Below are 22929 nucleotides of genomic sequence, written 5' to 3' on the forward strand. Positions count from 1 at the left end.
TCACGTTGTTTTCAACAATCTCAGCGAAAAAGTTTGCTTTGAGTCATGAAACTTGTCCATTTTGTTTGATCATACCGTCCAGCCCGAACTGCCAAGCCAGGTTCTCCCTGGACTGGAAACAAGCATCCTAGGACCGGTTTCGGGGTCTCACCCCTCTTCAGCCAGGATAGCTTGATTCCAGTGGCATGGAGCGCACGGGAGCCATGTCTGGGCATACCCTTCCCACTCAGGGTGACAAATGCAAAAGCAACAGTTGATGGACAGAATGCAGAACAATGTCATACATTCACCCCAGTACAGAGATCTGGGCCTAAATCCATCATTTTTTTTGCTCGCCATGCCGTTCCAGTTTGAACCCAGCCATATGCAAATCAGTCTTGACCCTGTGCCTCATGGGTACAGTCCAGCCTGAACTGCCAAGCCAGGTCCTCCCTGGACTGAAAACAAGCATCCTAGGACCGGTTTTGGGGTTTCACCCCTCTTCAGCCAGGATAGCTTGATTCCGGTCCTAGGATGCTTGTTTCTGGTCCAGGGAAGACATGGCTTGGCAGTTCAGGCTGGACTGTTCCCATGAGGCACAGGGTCAGACTGATTTGCATATGGCCATGACTGAACTGGGGTGGTGGAGTGAGCTAAAGAATGATGATGGATTAAACCCAGATCAGTTGACTGGAGGTGAGTGTTTGATTTGCTCAAACGCTCCGTACATCGTCCCCTTTGGTATCGCTTTCTTCACCATAAGTTGGCAGGGTATGCCCAGATTTGGGTCCCTCGCTCACTTTGCCACTGGATTCAAGATAGTCTGGCTGATGAGGGTTATGAACCCGAAACCGGTCCCAGGATGCTTGTTTCCGGTCCAGGGAAGACATAGCTTGGCAGTTCGGGCTGGACTGTTCCCATGAGGCACAGGGTCAGACTGATTTGCATATGGCCATGTCTGAACTGGGGTGGTGGAGTGAGCTAAAGAATGATGGTGGATTAAACCCAGATCAGTTGACTGGGGGTGAGTGTTTGATGTGCTCAAGCGCTCCGTCCATCGCCCCCTTTGGTATCACTTTGTTCGCCCTAAGTTGGCAGGGTATGCCCAGACGTGGGTCCCTTGCTCACTTTGCCACTGGATTCAAGATAGCTTAGCTGATGAGGGTTATAAACCCGAAACCGGTCCCAGGATGCTTGTTTCCGGTCCAGGGAAGACATGGCTTGGCAGTTCAAGCTGGACTGTTCCCATGAGGCACAGGGTCAGACTGATTTGCATATGGCCATGTCTGAACACGGGTGGTGGAGTGAGCTAAAGAATGATGATGGATTAAACCCAGATCAGTTGACTGGGGGTGAGTGTTTGATTTTCTCAAATGCTCCGTCCATCGTCCCCTTTGGTATCGCTTTGTTCACCATAGGTTGGCAGGGTATGCCCAGATGTGGGTCCCTTGCACACTTTGCCACTGGATTCAAGATAGCCTGGCTGATGAGGGTTATGAACCCGAAACCGGTCCCAGGATGCTTGTTTCTGGTCCAGGGAAGACATAGCTTGGCAGTTCGGGCTGGACTGTTCCCATGAGGCAGAGGGTCAGACTGATTTGCATATGGCCATGTCTGAACTGGGGTGCTGGAGTGAGCTAAAGAATGATGGTGGATTAAACCCAGATCAGTTGACTGGGGGTGAGTGTTTGATGTGCTCAAGCGCTCCGTCTATCGCCCCCTTTGGTATCACTATATATATATATATATATATATATATAGATAGATAGATAGATAGATAGATAGATAGATAGATAGATAGATAGATAGATAGATAGATAGATAGATAGATAGATAGATAGATAGATAGATAGATAGATAGATAGATAGATAGATAGATAGATAGATCGATCGATCTATCTCTCTATCTATCTATCTATCTATCTATCTATAATCTACTGGCAGTCACCAGTAGATAGTTATAGTTAGGACCATGTTTCCAAAAGAAAAGCATTTATTCATGTGCTTATAACTTTGGCGTCGTTTGACGAATCTTTACGAACTTTTCCAAAAAGTTTCACTTTTTGATCAGCTCCTATCTTGAAAGTTTGGGGGTGATTGGTCAAGGGGGGGGGGGCTGAGAAAAAAGGAGGGTCCCAAAACGTGTTTTCTCAATGCATTTTCCATAGGAAACTTTAGACAAGGCTACAGGTCAAACTGCTGAACGGAACTACGCCAAATTTGGCAGAGAGAAAGGTCTTCGTCCAGAAAGCACGCTTTTGTTGAAATGGTGTAAATCTGTTCAGTAGTTTTTGGGATATTAAAGGGAAAAAATATATATCTGGGCGGAGCCTAACTCCCGAGCACGAGCTTGCCTCTGATTGGCTGCTAATTCTTCAAACCAGGAAGTGTCCTCTGATTGGCTGCTAACACTTCAAACCGGGAAGTGTTAGCAGCCATCTTGTGCCTCGCATTGAGTGAAAATATAAAACAAAGGTGCCGGGGGCAATTTAATATACCGGAGCTCTGTCTGTGCGAGATACCCCTTTCACGCTCCCTCTGCCCACATCATAAGCTCACAGCTATTCCTTTAGAAGGCAGTCCGTCGGCTCGCAGCTCTCTACCTTTGCGAGCTAGTACGCTGCTGTGCCTCTTTGCGAGCGGATGCGCTACATGTGGATGGAAGAAAGGTCGTGGTCCAGAAAGCACGCTTTTGTTTATACCCCTTTCACGCTCCCTCTGCCCACATCACCAGTTCGCAGCAATGCCTTTAGAAGGCAGTCCGTCGATTCGCATCTCTGTACCTTTGCGAGCTAGTACGCTGCTGTGCCTCATTGCGAGCGGACGAACCAAATTTGGCAGGGAGAAAGGTCATGGTCCATAAAGCACGCTTTTGTTTAAATGAGGTAAATCCGTTCAGTAGTTTTTGAGAAATATCATATTGTACAGATATCGATATTTGAGAATTCTGACATCTGATTGGTTGAGGCGTTACGAGCACAAGCTTGCGGCTCATTGGCTGTGAACTGTTGAGACTAGGAAGTGTTGGCAGCCATTTTGTGATTGAGTCCATCAGCTCGTATCTCTCCGTAGTTCTACCTCTGCGAGGCAATACTGAAAATATGCCGGAGCTCTGTCTGTGCGAGATTCCCGTTTCACGCTCCCTCTCCCCACATCACCACTTCACAGCTATGGCTTTAGAAGCCACTCTGTCGGCTCGCAGCTACCTTTGCGAGCTAGTACGATGCTGTGCCTCTACCTCTGCGAGCTAGTACACTGCTGTTCCTTTGGGAGCGGACAGCCCGTAGTTCTCCCTTTGCGAGTTGAGCTCATGGGCCACAGCTGTCCCTCTGTGAGCCTTGGTGCGAACTGTTGATAAGTCACACTATATTAAGGGTGGGCGTAGTTCGCGAAGTAGCACTTCGCGAAGCTACGCAAAGTGAAGTTCGCACTACGCGAGCTACGCGTAGCACTTCGCGAACTGCGTAGTAACATGTTCGCACTGTGCAAGATGTTGTTTTCAATGATTGCACAGTGCGGACAAGCAACCGGCGCTGTGTAATCATTGACAATGGCATCTTGCACAGTGCGAGCTGTCGTTTTCTGCTGCTCGAGTAGATTTTTACTCGAGCGGCAGCTTTCTCAACGCAAACTGGTAGTTTCTCATCGCGAGCGGTCGCGAGCATACGCGACCCCTCGCAATGAGAAACCTGACCTCCTCGCGTTGGGAATCTTGCCGGGAGGTTTATTTTCGATGCTCGCGATCGCCAACTTGATGTTGCTGATCGCGAACAAGGAAAAAGTCTCGCCGGGATGTCATTTTGCTTGCTCGCGGTCGCCAACTTGACATTGAGGACCGCGAGCAAGTAAAAAATGACCGCAGCACTATGCAACACTACGCTACGCATGTTCGCACTGTGCTACGTGCAGTTTGCGTAGTGCGAAGTAGCGCGAACTTCGCAAACTACGCGAGCGTAGCGTAGTGCTTCGCCCAGGCTTACACTATGTGAGCATTGAAAATCCATTTTGTGATTCAGTCTGTCAGCTCGCATCTGTCCGAGGCAACTTTGAAAACATACCTGAGCTCTGTCTGTGCAAGATACCCCTTTCACGCTGCCTCTTCCCACGTCAACAGGTAATGCACCCTCTTCCCACATCATCAGCATACCCCCAATAACCTTCTTGGGCACGCAAGTCTACCTCTGCGAACCACCGGTCTGCTCACAGCTCTTTGGGTGTGACTTCTTGGGCCCGCAGTTGTATCTGTGAAGCCAAGACTGGAAATATACTGCAGGTCTCTCTCTGCGAGATACCCCCTTCACACTCCCTCTCCCCACATCACTGTTCCTCAGCTATCCTTTTGGAAGCCGACGGCCCGCACCTTTCCCTATACCTGTCAGCCCTCAGCTGTTCCTCTGCGAACTGGCCCGCAGGTCTCCCTCTGCAAACTGATGGGCCGCGGCTCTCCCTCTACGAGCCAGCCAGTCGGCTCACAGCTCTTCATCTACAAGCCAGCCCGCCGGCTCGCAAGTCTCTGAGAACAGATGCAATGGAGCCAACGATCATGCAGGTCAGACATCCAACACTGCTCCGACATCCCCCAGCAGCAGCTCCTTGTCCGCCATTCTCCCTCACTCCCACCCCCCACAAACAAATGTGACAGTCACGTTAGGGTATCTGGAACATAAAAAAATGGCTAATGTCGTACAATTATTAATAAGAAGATGCTTGTGAGGCTGGATAAATAAGAATCTTAGTCATGTATGGATTTACGTATAAAGCATTTTCTTTAAACAAAAGAACAAAATTAAAGTAGGTACAGGTTAGGCCTGGGCGGTAAATTCCGTTCCGTTCGCGGAATTTGTGGAATTTGGGTAATTTCGCGTTCCGCGGAGAACGCGAAATTGCCCAAAAATCTGCGTTCCGCGACTTCGCGAAATTTTTTGCTTGTTCGCGTTCTCAATATGCGTGTTCGCGAGATATTTCACCCCGAGCACGCAAACAGCGATCGCAAACAGGAAAAAAGTATCGCGAACAAGCAATTCCGCGTGTTCGCGGAATTTCTGCGTGTTCGCTGAGATTTTTTACCGTTTCGCGGAGATTTGCGTAACGCGATTACGCAAATTCCGCCCACCCCTAGTACAGGTATGGCGTGTCATCCCTCGACAACTTGTGAATCACAGCCTGAAATACAAAAAGAAAGATAAGATGGCGCGTCATGCATCCAGCAAAGGAGAGAGAGAGAGAGAAAGAGTGAGAGAGAAAGAAAGAAAGAAAGAGTGAGAGAGAGAAGACAAAGAGAGAAAGAGTGAGAGAGAGAAAGAGAAAAAGAGTGAGATACAAGGAAGAGAGAAACAGTGTGAGAGAGAGACAGAGAGAGAGAGAGAGAGAGAGAGGAAGAGAGAGAAAGAAAGAATGAGAGAGAGGAAGAGACAGAGAAAGAGAGAAAGTGTGTGAGAGAGAAAGGAAGAGATAGAGAATAAGAGAGAGAAAGAGTGTGAGTGACAGAAAGGAAGAGATGGAGAGGGAGAGTGAGTGTTGACACTGTGGAGAAAATCTTCACAGCTCACCTTTCTGCCACTGGTGTGTCTCCAAACACATGCCGGGATATAATGAAGCCCTCAAGTTTAGTCATCTGAAACATAGTATAGAAACAGTGATGGCAGAGTACATGCAACTGTACATGCGTAATTCTCTATTTCGCCCCTGCGCACTCAAGATGCTGCACCCCATTGCCTCTCATCGCCCAGAGGTGTCTGTCCAGCCTGCGCACTCAGGCTGTTGCACACCATCGACTCCTGCCACCCAGAGGTGTCTACCCGTATCTGCGCACCCAGGGTGATGTACCCCATCCACTTCCACTGCCCAGAGGTGTCTGCCCGCTGCGGTGCACCCAGGCTGCTGCACCCCATCCACTCTCAGTGCCCAGAAGTGTCTGTCCACTCTTGTGCACCCAGGCTGCTGCACACTTTCCACTTCCACCGCCCAGATGTGACTGCCAGCTGCTGCAGAAACAAGCCTCTATGCTCACCTTCCGCCACCGGCATATGTGTAAGAGGGTGCACCACTTGCCGAAGCAACCTTGTCAGGCGTTGCGATCATGCGGTAAAGCAGAGCTCACAATTCAGACTGGGTGTTGATTGTCAGGATGGCCACGCATCATCGCAGGCTGCACATGCGTTCGGCTCTGGTGGCACTGAGTGGCGGGAGTTCCGTGTTGGGGGGACATCAATCCGTGAAACACAGCCTGTTAGACAAAAAGCAAGATAAGATTGTGCGCCATGCATCCATCAAAGGAGAGAGAGAGAGACAGAAAGAGTGTGAGAAAGGAAGAGAGAGAGAGAAAGAAAGAGTGAGAAGAAGAGAGAGAGAAAAAGAAAGAACAAGTGAGAGGAAGACAGAGAAAGAGAGAAAGAAAGAGTGAGAGGAAGAGAGAAAAAGGAAGAAAGAGTGAGAGAAAGACAGAGAAAGAGAGAAACAGTGAGAGTGAGAAGAAGAGAGAGAGAACAAGAAAGAAAGAGTGAGAGGAAGAAAGAGATAAAGAGTGAGAGAGATGAAGAGAGAGAGAAACAGTGAGAGAGAGGAAGAGAGAGAGAAAGAGAGAAAGAGTGTGAGAAAGAGGAAGAGAGAAACAGAGGAAGAGTGAAAGAGAGAGAAAAAGAGAGAGAAAGAGTGAGAGAGAGAAATAGAGAAACAGTGTGAGAGAGAGGAAGAGAGAGAGAAAGAATGTGAGGGAGAGAAAGGAAGAGATGAGGAGGGACAGTGAGTGCCCACACTGTGGAAAAAACCCTCACAGCTCACCTTTACGCCACCGCTGTGTCTCCAACCATGTGCCAGTACCTAGTGGAGCCCTCAAGCTCCCACATCAGAAACATACTACAGAATCCAGAATGGTAGAGTATATACGACTGTGCACGCCTAAATCGCTCTCCCACCTTTGTGCATCCAGGCTGCTGCACATCATCCACTTCCACTGCCCAGATGTGTCTGCCCGTCGCTGCACACCCAGGCTGCTGCACCTCATCCACTCCCACCGCCCAGAGGTGTCTGCCCGCCCCTGCACACCCAGGCCTCACTGATCACCTTTACGCGGACAGGGCACCCTCCACCTCCTGCAGCCCCGCTCTGCAGGCCAACAGGTCTTACATTTGGTGCTGCGTCTTTAATTTGCCATGGCAGAGGACATGCTAGTGCACCCACCATCATCGCAGGTTGCACACTCGCTCAGCCCTTGCGGTGCCACTAACTCAGTGACCAGTGAGTCCACGCATGTGGCGGTAGGCCCCCGCTGTTCGATGGCTCAGGCCTACACTGCGGTCCAGCAGGGCACACAAAACATGAGCTGTCCGGACCACCGGACGGGGCATTATCGCAGGCTGCACACCCACTCAACACTTACAATGCCCCTACCTCAGTGGACCAAAATTCACTGTCCCATGGTGGTGTGCCTGTGCCGGCTGCAATGCATCTGGTGCACCAGGTCTGAAATGGAAATGGCGTGGAACACGTGTGTCCATTCATTTTTACTGGTAGGAGCACGTGTCCTGTGATGACTGTGCTTGATGGGTGTGATGTTGGTGTAAACCAGCCATCAAGGAGTGGCTGTGGAGTACTGAGAACTAGACCTGTGAGCAGCAGATCACTACAATAAAAAGCTGGGCCATGTAGCGCTGTTGTCCCTCCCTGTATGTGATTAGGCTGGCCTGGCGTATGCCAGTCCTGCATGAGGCTGTGAACAATGACTCCGGAGCTCTGGGCATGGTTCTGTCCTGGGCTGTAGGAGGAATCAATTGATGTGGGTGTCCCTGTTGTAATACTGCTGCTACCTGGGCCGCAAGCGCCAATCTGTCACCCTGTACTCTTGGTATTGTGTGCATTATTATTGGTGGGTGACTTGCGTTATTCACACATGTTTGGTTGCCACATCTCGCTACATTCAGCTATTGTGTGGCTGAGGGGCCATGCCGTATTTGGAAGGTCCGCTGTCCTGTTGTGCGCTGCCTCTGTGGTAGTAGGGGAGTGGTCCGGGGGAGGCCCTGAGGGTGGTGGCAGTGGGTTTTGTGGCCTTCTTGGGTGTCAGAGGTGCATGAACAGTAGCTCTATGACATGTGTTGGTCTTCAGATGTGATTCTGGGCTGGGCTCGCTTTCACACTGTAGGTAGTCGTCCTACTCTACACCAGTGAAAGGCAGATGTTACATTCCTACTGCTAACGCAGCTTATCGCCTGTTTTTGGAACGCACCTTAGATTTGGCTGCTCGTTGAAAATATCGGGAAGTGGTGTTTTTGTGTTATTTTTGTACAGGAACGCCTACTCTGCATATTATTTGCGTTAGTTGTTGGTCTCATTTGTGGCAATTTTTTTGGGCGGGAGCTATTGCTGGAAAACTGGGGATATCGGCTGTTTTAACCAGGTTGAGAATGGAATGATAATTTAAAAACACTGAAAAAACTATAGGTTTAATGAACATTATAATTAGAAATTAACATTTAAAAAACGTTTGAAATTCACTGAAAAAAACCATAGGTTTTACAGACGTTATAGTTAGAAATTAGCATTTACAAAACCTTTGAAATTCACTGAAAAAACCTTAGGTTTCAGGGACGTTATAGTTAGTTGGTCATTTCACTCGTACAAAAACAGAGAAATTCAAACGTTATAGTTAGGAGAGCTAACTATAACTTGCGCCCCCGCAATGCACTGCTGATGACATGACATATTACATCACTCATGACATGGTCAGTGACATCACTGATGACATCACTGATGACAACTCAAATGACATCACTCATGACGTCACTGATTACATCATCCACGTGATAATCTGATGCACCTTCTCACACCGTAATATAACCTTTGATACACCCAGTCTAAAATACAGACTACCATTTTCGAAACCATAGACAAATCAATGACAGTTACTATATACCCACTGACTAATTCCTAGCTATACACACACATTCATTCATTCACCCATACAGTTACTCATACATGTAGTCACTCATCAATACAGCACTATTATATGTACTCATACACCTAAACAAACACTCATACATAGTCACTCATCCATAGAATTATTGACACACCAAGCTAGTCTTGTAAAGAATCAATAACACTGCCATTTACTCACCTATACATTTATACATTCACCATCTAACCTATTCGTACAGATACTAACATATACTTACTCTCTTATACATATACAATCACTGACACAAGCACACACTCATTTATACAGCCACTCTCACAATTACTCACTCTCACATATAGTCATTTATATACACCAACACTCACATATACTGCCTTTCACATATGTAGTTGCTCACACATATACCAATGAGACATACATTCACTCACCAACACACTGATACACACACTCACTCACCTATAAAGCTATTTCCACATGCATTCTTGAACCCATACACCCAGTAAATTATCCACTGACACATGTAGGCAGAAAGGCACACACCGCCCACCCACCCACACACAGAAACACCGAGGCACCCATACAGATACTCATGCAACTAATAAGTAACCCATATAGACAGTCATGTACCTAATCATCAACCCATGCAGCAGCTTACACAACAACTGGGAGACTGATACAGACATTCACTCAGTTTAGTCACTAACCCATGCATTCAGTAAGACACATTTAATCATTAACGTATACAGTCAGTCACACACCTATTAAATCCTCCACCCACACACTTATACACCAACTCATTCTTCAATACACCTTGGTATTAACATATATAAAATACATTTAAACTTTACAGAAACACACATTCACTAGATTAGGTCATCAGTGATGTCATTTGAGATGTCATCAGTGATGTCATCAGTGATGTCACTGACCATGTCATGAGTGATGTAGTATGTGACGTCATCAGCAGTGCATTGCGGGGGCGCAAGTTATAGTTAGCTCTACTAACTATAATGTTCGAATTCCTCTGTTTTTGTATGAGTGAAATGACCAACTAACTGTAACGTCCCTGAAAACTATGTTTTTTTCAGTGAATTTCAAAGGTTTTTTAAATGCTAATTTCTAACTATAATTTCCCTGAAACCTATGGTTTTTTCAGTGAATCAATATAATCTATATATATATTCACTGAAAAAACCATAGGTTTCACACATGTTATAGTTAGCGGAAATTTTACTGATAAAAAACCAATGAAATTGCCCCGTTATAGTTAGTGCTGGCAACTATAACTCACGCGACCGCAATCCTCTGCTGATGCTAATACTGTATTTAGACACTTATTTGCCCATGTCTTCTTCCATACATTTTTAGCTATACATATATTACAAATATTTTTTTTTCATAAAGACACATATGTCATCAGCAGAAGATTGCGGTCGCGTGAGTTATAGTTGCCAGCACTAACTATAACGGGGCAATTTCATTGGTTTTTTATCAGTAAAATTTCCGCTAACTATAACATGTGTGAAACCTATGGTTTTTTCAGTGAATTTGCAAGGTTTTTTAAATGCTAATTCCTAACTATAACGTGTGTGAAACCTATGGTTTTTTCAGTGAATTTGTACGGTTTTTTAAATGCTCAGTTACTTTACGCCATTCGTGGCGTGCGCGCCCACTTAACGCAGTTCGTTCCGTGCGCGCACGGTGCGCTTCGCGCACCGTGCGCGCACAGTGAGCACGCGGTGCGCTTCGCGCACCGCGCACCCACTTTACGCAGTTAGTGCCGTGCCCGCGTTACGCTAGATGGGCCATGTACGCACGATGCGCTTCGCGCACCGTGCGCACATGGAGGACATATTATGCGCTTCCTTGTGATAGGTAATCTGTTGAAATTTTTTGGGAAATTTCTGTGATCTGATAAGCCATGCACAAATGGTGGCCTTCGGCCACCATTTGCACAAGGGGTGGAGAAAGTGTGGATAGTGTTTTTTTTATTTTTATTTTTTTACCGTACGCTTACGGTAAGCGTACGGTAAGCGTACCCCGCGAAATTGCCGAAAAAAAAATAATGCCGTTTTTGCTCTTGGGGGATGTTTGGGGACTCCCTCAACATGACTATGTGAGAGGGAGTTGTCAAAACATCCCCATAACATGTTTTTGGCCATCATGTTTGATACATAACACTCAGTGCGGTAGACAAAATGGCGGACGCCGCTTCCTGGTTTCTGCCGATTCGAATGTTTACTAAGATCTAAGAGCCAATCAGAATCGCGCTCGCGCACGCCACCGTACGCTTACCGTAAGCGTACGGTAAGCGTACCGTAAGCGGGCTCAGATATATATATTGATTTAAAGGCTATTTTCTCAGAATCTACTGAACAGATTTACACCAAACCTACAAAAGGCACTTCCTTGACCTAGGGACTACCTCTCTGCCAAATTTCTAGTAATTCTGTTCAGCCGTTCGGGCTGTAGCTCGTTCTAAAGGTCCTATGGAAAAATGCATGGGAAAAACGCGTTTTGGGACCCCCCTTTTATCTCAGCCCCCGCTTGACGAATCCCCCCGAGACTTTCAGGGTAGGAGCGGAGCGTAGCGCCCCACCTATTTTGAGAAATTCGCGAGGATTCGTCGACCGGCGCCAAAGTTATTCAAAATAGAATGTTGAGGTTTTCCTATGGAAACGTGGTCCTAACTATAACTACCTACTGGCGACCGCCAGTAGGTAATATGTATATATACACACACACACACACATATATATACATATATATCAAACCACACTTCCTCGATCTTTTAAAGAAGTCGAGCACACACGGATTCAACTTTCCAACAGCCCCTTTATTTGGCTCACAGCATGATGCGTTTCGCTTGAATAGCTTCATCAGATGCCCGCCAAACATCAGGTAAGTCCCACACCCACATTGAAATAGTCACATGCCTGCTTTGATTGGTTGAGGCATTGATGACAGACAGTGAGGGGGATGTCTCAGTCCCGGAGTACCGAACCTGTGTGGAGCGGACCTTCAATGTTAGTACTGCCCCAGTGGGCAGTGTCCGCTCTCCCCTCACGCCCACCTTGATGTTTACTGGGGTGGAGGGCTGCTGATAGGAATCCTCATCTCACTGCATTACTTCTGTGTTGTGCCCAGGCCAGCGCTTCAGTAAGCGAGGACCTCCCGCAAAGTTGCAGTGCCAAATAGTGCTGGATAAGCAGATTTTAAAAGCGCGGTGGTTCGGCGTTTTCCAAAATGTTTTTAGTGTTACTAAACTTTGCCACAATCCGCTGAACAACTTTAGAGATGGGTGCTCGTAGGTGCTGTGACCGCACCGAAATACCAAACCACTCTTCCTCGATTTTTTAAAGAAGTCGAGCACACACGGATTCAACTCTCCAACAGCCCCTTTATTTGGCTCACAGCATGATGCGTTTCGCTTGAATAGCTTCATCAGATGCCCGCCAAACATCAGGTAAGTACCATACACACATTGAAATAGTCACATGCCCGCTTCGTTTGGTTGAGGCATTGATGACAGGCAGTGAGGGGGATGTCTCAAGCCCGGAGTGCCAAGCCTGTGTGGAGCGGACCTTCAACGTTAGTACTGCCCCAGTGGTCGGTGTCCGCTGTCCCCTCACTCCCACCTTGATGTTTACTGGGGGTGGAGGGCTGCTGATAGGAATCCTCATCTCACCGCATTACTTCTGTGTTGTGCCCAGGCCAGCGCTTCAGTAAGCGAGGACCTCTCGCAAAGTTGCAGTGCCAAATAGTGCTGGATAAGCAGATTTTAAAAGCGCGGTGGTTTGGCGTTTTCCAAAATGATTTAGAGTTACCAAACTGTGCCACAATCCGCCGAACAACTTTAGAGATGGGTGCTTGTAGGTGCTGTGACCGCACCGAAATACCAAACCACACTTCCTAGATTTTTTAAAGAAGTCGAGCACACACGGATTCAACTCTTCAACAGCCCCTTTATTTGGCTCACAGCATGGCGCGTTTTGCTTGAATAGCTTCAGCAGATGCCCGCCAAACATCAGGTAAGTACCAGACCCACATTGAAATAGTCACATGCCTGCTTCGATTGGTTGAAGCATTGATGACAGGCAGTGAGGGGGATGTCTCGAGCCCGTAGTACCGAGCCTGTGTGGAGTGGACCTTCAACGTTAGTACTGCCCCAGTGGGCGGTGTCCGCTGTCCCCTCACGCCCACCTTGATGCTTACTGGGGGTGGAGGGCTGCTGATAGGAATCCTCATCTCACCGCATTACTTCTGTGTTGTGCCCAGGCCAGCGCTTCAGTAAGCGAGGACCTCCCGCAAAGTTGCAGTGCCAAGCAGTGCTGGATAAGCAGATTTCAAAAGCGCGGTGGTTCGGCGTTTTCCAAAATGTTTTTAGAGTTACCAAACTTTGCCACAATCCGCCGAACAACTTTAGAGATGAGTGCTCGTAGGTGCTGTGACCGCACCGAAATACCAAACCACACTTCCTCGATTTTTTAAAGAAGTTGAGCACACACGGATTCAACTCTCCAACAGCCCCTTTATTTGGCTCACAGCATGACGCATTTCGCTTGAATAGCTTCATCAGATGCCCGCCAAACATCAGGTAAGTACCACACCCACATTGAAATAGTCACATGCCCGCTTCAATTGGTTGAGGCATTGATGACAGGCAGTGAGGGGGATGTCTGAAGCCCAGAGTACCGAGCCTGTGTGGAGTGTACCTTCAACGTTAGTACTGCCCCAGTGGGCAGTGTCCGCTGTTCCCTCATGCCCACCTTGATGTTTACTGGGGGTGGAGGGCTGCTGATAGGAATCCTCATATCACCGCTTTACTTCTGTGTTGTGCTTAGGCCAGCGCTTCAGTAAGCGAGGACCTCCCGCAAAGTTGCAGTCCCAAACAGTGCTGGATAAGCAGATTTCAACAGCGCGGTGGTTCGGCGTTTTCCAAAATGTTTTTAGTGTTACCAAACTTTGCCACAATCCGCCGGACAACTTAAGAGATGGGTGCTCGTAGGTGCTGTGACCGCACCAAAATACCACACCACACGTCCTCGATTTTTTATATATATATGTATACATAGTGGGCAGAACTTGTGGAGTTTCACTAAGTGGAATTCCATGGAGTTACCGAAAAACTGGAATTCCGTGGAGTTCCGCATACTGGCAAAGTTATTGTTTGGCAAGGAAAACAGACCCTAAACTTCAGTGACAGCTTACCTAATTATAAATATAATTACACATTATCAATGCATCAACACCATCTCGCAGACCCAATAGACCCACATTAGAAATTAGAAGTTAGAGCTTACCTTACCTTGCTCAGGCCACAATAACTAGCAAGTCACACGACGAGCAGGAACAGCATGCAGCCAACTCTGTTAGGCGTAGCAGCTCTACCACTGCAGTCTGGCACTATGATTGCCTTAATTTTTAGCAGGCATCCCACAACTCTATCAAGAAATATTTCCTCAATAGAACACCCCCACATACATAATCTTCAATAATTGGAAACTGAACAAATAATGAAATTAAAAAAATCCTAACTTTTCAAACACTGAAAGTGAGGGAAATTATCAAACAATGATACCAACAAGTAGGCCACACATGGGCCACAGCAGCCACACCAGAGAACATGGCAGTCCCCTGTAATGGCATGTATTTGTCAATGAAACATGGCATATAATTGAACTCCAGAAATTGGCAGCATTATCAAAGTTCTTTTGTGCAGAATCATTTGAAAAGCATATGCAGTTTGGAAATAAACTCTATGTTGGAAGCAATTAAGCCACCTTGGATGGTGGTAAGATGTGGTGAATCTAAGGGAGTGATTGTTTCAGCTCCTAAAAGGTGGCACAAGGAAAACATGTTTCAATCTTAGGGGCTTGGTTCACACAGCACCCACCTTAGTCCAACTCTGTCAATGCATAAGAGAGTTTCATTATGACGGGACATCGATTGGTGCATGCATATTAACCAATCTCCCTTTGTTTGAAATCTGATGTAATTGGGAGTTAAGTTTCAATTATGATCTTTATTTCCTGCCAGAAGTTTCGGCCACTCCACAATTTGATTGTGGTGTGTTGTGTTGAGAAGAAGTAGCCACATTGCAAGGCAATAACAGTGGAGATGTCCTCTGAACAGAAAAGCAGGTATGCATAGCATTATTTCACTAGTTTAAATTGCTTACAGAAGGTTTACTTTACCAGGGTCTATTACTCAGAATTTCAGAAGTGATCCTTCATGTGCTCTCTGTTGCTTTCATAGAAAGAGCATAATACCAATTCTCTTGTGCAGCTCATATGTTTCATCCAGATTTACACGTTTTAGGTGTCAAAGCACTACCAGTCTTTATTCTATGTAGAAACAGGCTTTGGAGCTGTTACAATACATAGCAGAGGGGGTCTTATTTATTTTATCGGAGCAGGAATCCGCAAACCGACTCAAGTAAAATATGGAATGCATACTATTTACTTGTAAAATACCAGGGATAATCATTGTGAGTGTGTGCAAGCCAGATTGCTTGACGAGCTTGCTGATACATTTTGAAAACACTAAAGCTAGTTAGTATCAACTAATGCCTTCGATGTGCCACAAACAAAAATTATTATATTTCATTCACTGACAACAGCTACACTTTTCCTTAAGGAATTAGACTTGAATGTGTTATTTTTCTGAACTTCAACTTATATAAACCCATCACTATTATCACTATTATCACTATTTCACTCAACGCAGCAAAGCAAGACACCTGCACCATATCTATTAAGAAATGGTGCATTCCTGTTCTCTGCGTTTGCTGGTGTACAAACTGATGCTTAGCGCCAATGCAGGCCCCCCTGCACAATAGTGACAGGAGTGACCGTGTTACAGCCACGATTGTTTTTGTGCAGTAAGGGACACCTTCCTGCTTAAAGGTAATCCTCTGAGGCATTTTACTCTTTCTATATGTGCTACAGGATGCAGCACACATAGAAAGAGTAAAAAACAAGGAGAAATAAAGATTTATACTCATTAAATCTACCTTGGGAAGGCTTAGCATTCTAATGAATTCTCAGGTCTACCAATATTGGTCCATCTGGGAATTTTTCAGAATCCATTGGTGGATGTGCGGTAACACACGTTCCACCCATGGAGCACCTCTTTTAGGTAGAGTGACGCAAGGCAGTGACTTGAGCTGCCTTGCATTACTCCAGATTTATCAAGCCACGCAGGGCCAAGCAAGGTGGCCTTGCATGGCTTGGTAAATCTTACATATGTTTTGTGTCACCCTGCACCCCCTTGCGTGGTGCAAGGGTGATGCGATACTCTTGATAAATATGCTCCTCAGGCTACTGCTCAAATTTTTTACTACAAGATGCACAATTTATACTGGTTGTATCACAATCCCTGTTCTCTCACCATGGAAACTAAAAAAAAACAAAGAGGACCTGTAACTTCAGACCACCATTTCGATACATGTTTCATTTGCTTTGCGCAGGTTAAATCCAATCTATTTTTTCAGTGGTTTTGTGTCTTCATTTCCACCACTTTGTAGAGACACATGTACTGCTCTATTGCAATAATCTGATTAGAGACGTTACTTGCTCTTCTCCTTATTTAGCCTAGCAAGTATAGCCTTCCCTCATAGACACCTTTCCCATCTGGAATCTTAATTGAGGCATGCAGTTTATTGGAACATCTGAAAATATCCCTGCATAGCTGATCATAACTCTTCGCCTGATAAAGCTGCCTAAATGATCTGTGTTTAAAATCTTCAGAAGTATATTCCGAGAAAGTTATAATATTCAACAATAATAATATAGTCCTTTCATTGGCTCCCAATGAGCATTTCACTTATAGAATCATGAACCACCTGAGCCCAGACTGGGTTACTAATATAAAGAATGTATTTTTCTTTTGACTCAGTGAAGGTCCTTTCAGACTCAGTGCTTTAGTAATCGTCAGAGGGTGTTCAATACTTAACTCTGCTCTTTGGAAATTAATGCCCCTAGGAAATCCCAACTGATTCATCCAAAAAACAGCTCATTGGGAAAATGATGGGAGCCCTGCTTGTACAGATGATGTGCTTCACTGAAATGCACCTAATCATCTTTGAAATTTCAATTTGGGGAATGTAGTGTTGTGTGATTATGAGGAGAAGGACCCTGTGGTACTTGCCAGACTCCTTACAAAGTTACGTGATGTGTTGGGAGGTATTGGGGTGTGTCAGGTTGTGGTAAATAAAGTTTGTGACGTAGTGCGTTCTGTTAACGGTTGCATGCAGAAGAATAAAGAAGTGTATTGCAGAACTCTGTGTGTCATTTGTGTGATCTGGAGCTGGGGTGGAAACGACAGGACATTTAATCAATCAGCTACTAGGAGAGAAACTCGAGAAAATCCATGGTGTAAATTATTACATTTGCTCCATTTTTCCTGAAAGTCTCAATATCACCTTGCTCACAGTTTTTGGATTAAACAGCATTTTTGATGGAGCAAAAAGTCATGCTTGGACCCAGGCAAAAAACACTGCTGCTTTATTTTTCAGATTTGACAGCAATTTCAAAGTCTGAAAGTCTGTTTCTAATCATTTTGGGTAAGAGCAGGCAAACAAGACATGGAAAAGAATGCCCTTCTGTGGTTTTAATTCACTTCCCAGTTCATAAATTGGGTAATGATATTTTGAAAACAGTGTAGTACATGGAAAAATCAGTATTTTCGGAAAATATGTTTGCAGCTGGTTTGTTTTATCTGGTTTTAAAATCATTCAAACATGGCTTCATTGAAAAATTGGTAGGAAAAGAAGCACACAGTTCCAGAAACAATGGGAAAAGCTGCAATTGCTCGGAATATATAGAAACATGCAGAAAGATTATACCTTTTCTATAATTATCTAAGGAGGGAGAAAAATTAACAAGTTATTTCTGCTTGTCAATAAATCAATCAAACAGGACTTCTAAAGCACAGCTAATCAACCGTGAGGTAATCCAGGTGCTGGGACCACTGCTGCTAATGGAGGGCTCAGTTGAACAGCCAGGTCTTGAGTCCTTTCCTGAATCCCAGCAAAGAGGATGAGGTCTTGTGCTGAAGGGGGAGATCGTTTCAGGACTTTGCAGTGAGGTAGGAGAAGGAGCATTCCTACACTGTTGCTTTGGTGGATGCAGGGTGAGAGCAAGGGAGAGGGAGAGGGAGATGGAGTGTAGGTATCTGGAGAGTTGATGGAAGTTCAGGCCATGGTTGCTGTATGCAGAAGTTGGCCATCGTGAGGAAGGGATCTTCTGATAGCAGGAGGATGATCTGGGTTTTGTTGACATAGGAGATGATGTTTAGTCCATGGGTTCTGACTATGTAGGCCAAGTGGGTCATGCAGGTGTTGAGCAGTGTAATGCTGAGGGACAAGCCTTGAGGCATGTCGCAGATGATGTTCTTAGGTTCTGAGGTGAGAGGTGATAGATTCTCTGGGTTCTTCCAGAGACTGCATTCCATTTGAGAGCATCTCTTTGGATTCCAATGTGGTGAAGGCTCTTGATAAGGGTGTGGTGGGATATGGTGTCAAACACTGCTGAGAGGTAAAGGAAGATCAGGGCCACCATTTCTCCCCAGTCAAGGAGGGTTCTGATGTTGTCAGTGGCATCGAACAAAGCAGTTTTGGTGCTGTGGTTGGTGCAGAATCCGAATTAGGAGATGTCCAGAAAGTTGTTCTTCTCCAGGGGCTCCGTGAGTTGGTGGTTGATGGCATTAACAAAGACTTTGACGGGAAAGGGGAGGAGAGAGATGGGATGGTAGCTGTTGAGCTCAATGAGGTTGGTGTGCGGTTTCTTTAGAAAGAGTTTGACCTCTGTATGTTTCCATTCTTTGTGGAATGTGGCCATGGTGATGGATGCATTGGGGATGGTGGTGAGCTCATTGCTCATTATCTTGCTCCTGAGGTTGAAGATGTGGTGGGGACAGGGCTCCGTGGGTGCTCCTGAGTGGACAAAGTTAACGATGGCTGTGAAGTTTTGTGTGGCGAGCTGGTCCCAAGTGGGGAGCAGATGGACTAGGTTTGCATCTTTGGGAGCAAGGATGCTGAAGATGTCAGCGGCAGTGGGTTGTGGTTTGACATTTTTGTAGATGGTGGAGATCTTGTCATGGAAGAAGTCCACCAGGGTGTTATGGAGTTCCTGGGAAGGAGTTATGATGTTTTTGTGACTGAGGGGTTGGAGTACTCTCTAACAATGTCAAAGAATTCTTTGCTGTGGTTAGAACTGGCTTAAATGTGGTATGCAAGGGGGCTCCTTTTTGTCTCTTTCAGGAGTTGGTAGTATTGGTTGAGGAATGTCTTGAATGTGGCTCGGTCTGTGGGCTCCTGCTGGTGCTCCATTTTCTTTCCAGTCACTTGCAGTTGTGTTTAGTGGTTCTCCACTCTGAAATGTACCAACTGGCCTGTTTAGGGCTTAGTATGTGTAGTTGCGCTATGAATAGCTACGCGAAGTTGCACATGCGCTTCGCGAGCTAACCGTAGCTACGCGAGCGCGCGTAGTTGCTTGTCTCGTCCGTTCACAATGCTTTTTTCTTGCTCGCGAACGCGTATTGGTGTTCGGGAGTCTGTTTGCGTGCTCGGGGTATAGTATCTCGCGAACTTACCCATGCGGTCGCCTATGGGCGCGGCAATCTTGTTTTTGACTTGTCCCGCCCATTAGCGATGTCTTATTTCCTGTTCCAGGTTGCGTATAGCGTGTTCGCGATACGCATGTCAAGTTCGGGAACGTGATTAATATGTTCGCGATGTTTTATGCGTGCTCGCGAGGAAATATCGCGCGTACTTACACACGCGGTCGCGACGGGCGCGGTCATCTTGTTTTTTCACTCTATGCTATGGTTCTGGGGCCTGCTTTTCTATCCTCCCTCAATCTTTTTGCCATCCTTAGCTTTTTAAACTGTTTTTCTGATCTTTTTTATTTATTAGCTATCACTCTCAGTCCCTAAGTCTATATTTTGAATTTTATTTCTACTTTTACTGTGTTTTTTATCACTTTTCTACTGTTTTATATTACTTTCTTTTACTCCTTCCCCTAACTTTATTTTTCCCTTATTTTCTTTTGTGCCTCCCGCTCACCCCCAGATCCATGCCTAAGGGTACCAACGGCCGCTCCAAGCGCAAGGCGCCTGCGCCCAAGAGCCACCTGCCATGCGGCAGACTGCGCCATCCAGGGGTGCAGGCCTGGGAGCTTTTTGGAGAGGTGGAAGTGGCCGCCCTTGTTTTTTTTGTTCAGCGCCACCTCCCCTTGACCTTGGCAGCAGGCGGCAGGCCTGGCTCCGGGTACCAGACCCAGAAGCATCACCGCCGGTGGGCAAAGGTGCACCGGGCTGTGTTCCGCGAATCAGGGGTCTAGCGCACCCATCACCAGCTGTCCCACCGGTGGTCCGACATCTTGGACCGGGAGCAGGACCTGCTGGACCTGCTAGGTGTCGAGGTCGTGGGGCCTGATGAGTAGCTCATATACTAGTATACTAGTAGTATAAGTATTGTGTATCATTTTTTTCTGAATAGCAAGAATAATGCTGCTTACATTGCAGGTAAATTACGTTTCAAAATCTTCTGTGATTGTAGGACACAGGTGCTCGGCTCTGCTCTTACTTGATTGCAACTTTGCGCTCGCTTGGGCTGATTGATTATGTAAGAGTTTACTTAGAGAAATTAAGTTAGGTAATGCTATTGCTAGAGAGACTCTAGTCCTTCCTTTGTCCTCCTGTCACTAAGAAGAGATAGTGGTGGATGGATTGATAGGTTTAGTTAGTATTAGTTGGTCATTTTTTAGAGGTTTGCGTGATGCATCCTCTCTGTCGCTGAGTGCTGCTTAGTGCTTATCCCAGTCCTTAGTAGAACCTTTTGTAGTTTGTTGAGTGATTGGTAAGGCTAGCAGTATCACTAGCATGAAAACATCAGACGCAACCAACCAACAATTTGGTGTATGGCTATGCACAAATGTATGCATGTGTCCTACACCTATGCATATTTTATGGCTAAAATTTAAATGCAGACTTATTGAACAATTGGCCCGTCCGGAATATGTGGGCTAGGTCAGGTGGTACATAGGCTTAGTTTAGTTGCAACTGCAGGGCATATGCGCGCCGCATGCTCCTCCGGAATGCGCGGCTGGAGGAGGAGCTAGAGAAGGTGAAGAAGCGTCTGAAGGTCCTGGAGAGAAGAGCCCACCGCTAGGAAAAAGACCCTGTTCAATTGCCCCTTCTTTATCGGTTCTTTTGGTGGGTGGGTATCGGGCGTTGGGGTTATGGACAATTGGACTCTTTCATTTTGGACATTGGTTGGGGTTAGGGAGAGGGGTGGGTCAGGTGTTGTGAGATTTTTTTACATAGTTTATTTTTGTTAGGGGATTAAATTATATATATTTTACTTTACATAGGATGTGGTTTAATGTTTTGTGGGTGGGGTTACTGTTTTATGTCACACTGTTTCCTTGCTGCTTCAGGGCCACAGCCAGTGTTTGATTTAAATAATTGGCTGACTTTGTAAGACACAAACAGATAGATGCTGTACCCCTCACTGATTGACTTGTCCTAGTAGTACGGTCACTTTCTCCTCCTCCTGTCCTAGTCCATTATTATACCTCCCCCAAACATCTTTTCTTTTCTTACCTGTGATTGATGTTTAAGTTAGGCACAGCAATGGCTGCATGACGTTGACGATGCAGGTTGGGTTTCCAAAGAGAATGCAGAATCAGATGCCATGGTTTTGGTGGTAGTAGTAGTAGACACTGGCAGTAGCATTTACAAAAAAAGAAAATGAGACAGTCAGGCACCTGAGAGAGCCTCTGGGAGGAGTAGTAGAGCAAAGTAAATAAAACATAATGGTGTGGGGGATAGCCTAGTACAACAAGTTACAAACTGTAGTTGTTTTCAAGTCACTCAACTAGGCCTACACTAGACACAAGCGTAACCTTTAGTGCTGTGTGTAATAGGAAGGATGACAATCGATGCCAGCAATTAATGATGATGGATTACGTTCCTTTGTTAAAATAGTTAACTCGCAATTCACAAATATACGTATCATCATTGGTGGGCAAGCAGAAAAACATCCTCCACCTGCCTTGAAATTGAATTAGTGTTGCTTTTGCCACCTCCGCCCCAGCAAGCGTGTGATCAATTATTGGTGTACATTAATGTAGTCACACCTCAATAAATCACACAGCCCGGGGGAAGAGGGTTAGGGTTTGATGAATGGTTGGGAAGGGGGTTTGGGGAAAGGTTTGACAAAGAAAAAACAGTACGCATGGACAAACAACAAAAGAAAACACAATCTTTGTAGACTACCATATCCATAAATGTGTTAAGGGTGAAAAAGGAAATGCATGCATGATGATGATGATAATAACTTGATGGTTAATGATAAGTAAAACTTACTAACTACTACTAGACAATTAGACAGTGCAGAGCATCAGTATATTAATATTATGCACTTTGCCTTGCCTGTTTGCCCTCATAGAGACACAGATTACATACAGTTTGTGTTCTGTTCTGTTGTACCGGGCTTACTTTTAAAGATAGCAAAGAAAATTTTGAAATAGCTGTAGGGATGAATTATAAGCATAGAGCAAACATAATTAATAATAACAAAAAATGAATCAAATTGTTTAAAAGATGTGTTATCCTGGTCAAATGGGGAGTTGCATCTCGGCATTCCTCTTGGTCCTCAGTCCCTTCCATGGATGCTCCGCCCATCAATTTTGGGTGTTGCCACTGCCTGCCTGGCATATGTAGATTCATTGGGAAGGTAAGTGTGCGTTGTTTTTCCAAGTATAGCACAGGGTAGAAGCCGGCCTGTAAGTGTAAATGGAAAAACAAATGGGATACTCTGAAATCAATGAATAAAAAAAATGCATCAATTACGGTGGAGTACAACAAGAGTCAGACAGAGAAGAGAACACTTTTAGACTGAGGCGGCATGGATAGATACATCATGTTTGTCTACTCTGTTTACAGCATTTTTCAAGCTACACCAACAACAGGACAGAGCATGCCACACCACGGCACCAGGTCATGACCAAACCTCCATTTAGCTGAAAGTTTGA

This window comes from Triturus cristatus, chromosome 9 (genome assembly GCF_964204655.1).
Source record: "Triturus cristatus chromosome 9, aTriCri1.1, whole genome shotgun sequence".
In the NCBI taxonomy this organism is placed as follows: domain Eukaryota; kingdom Metazoa; phylum Chordata; class Amphibia; order Caudata; family Salamandridae; genus Triturus; species Triturus cristatus.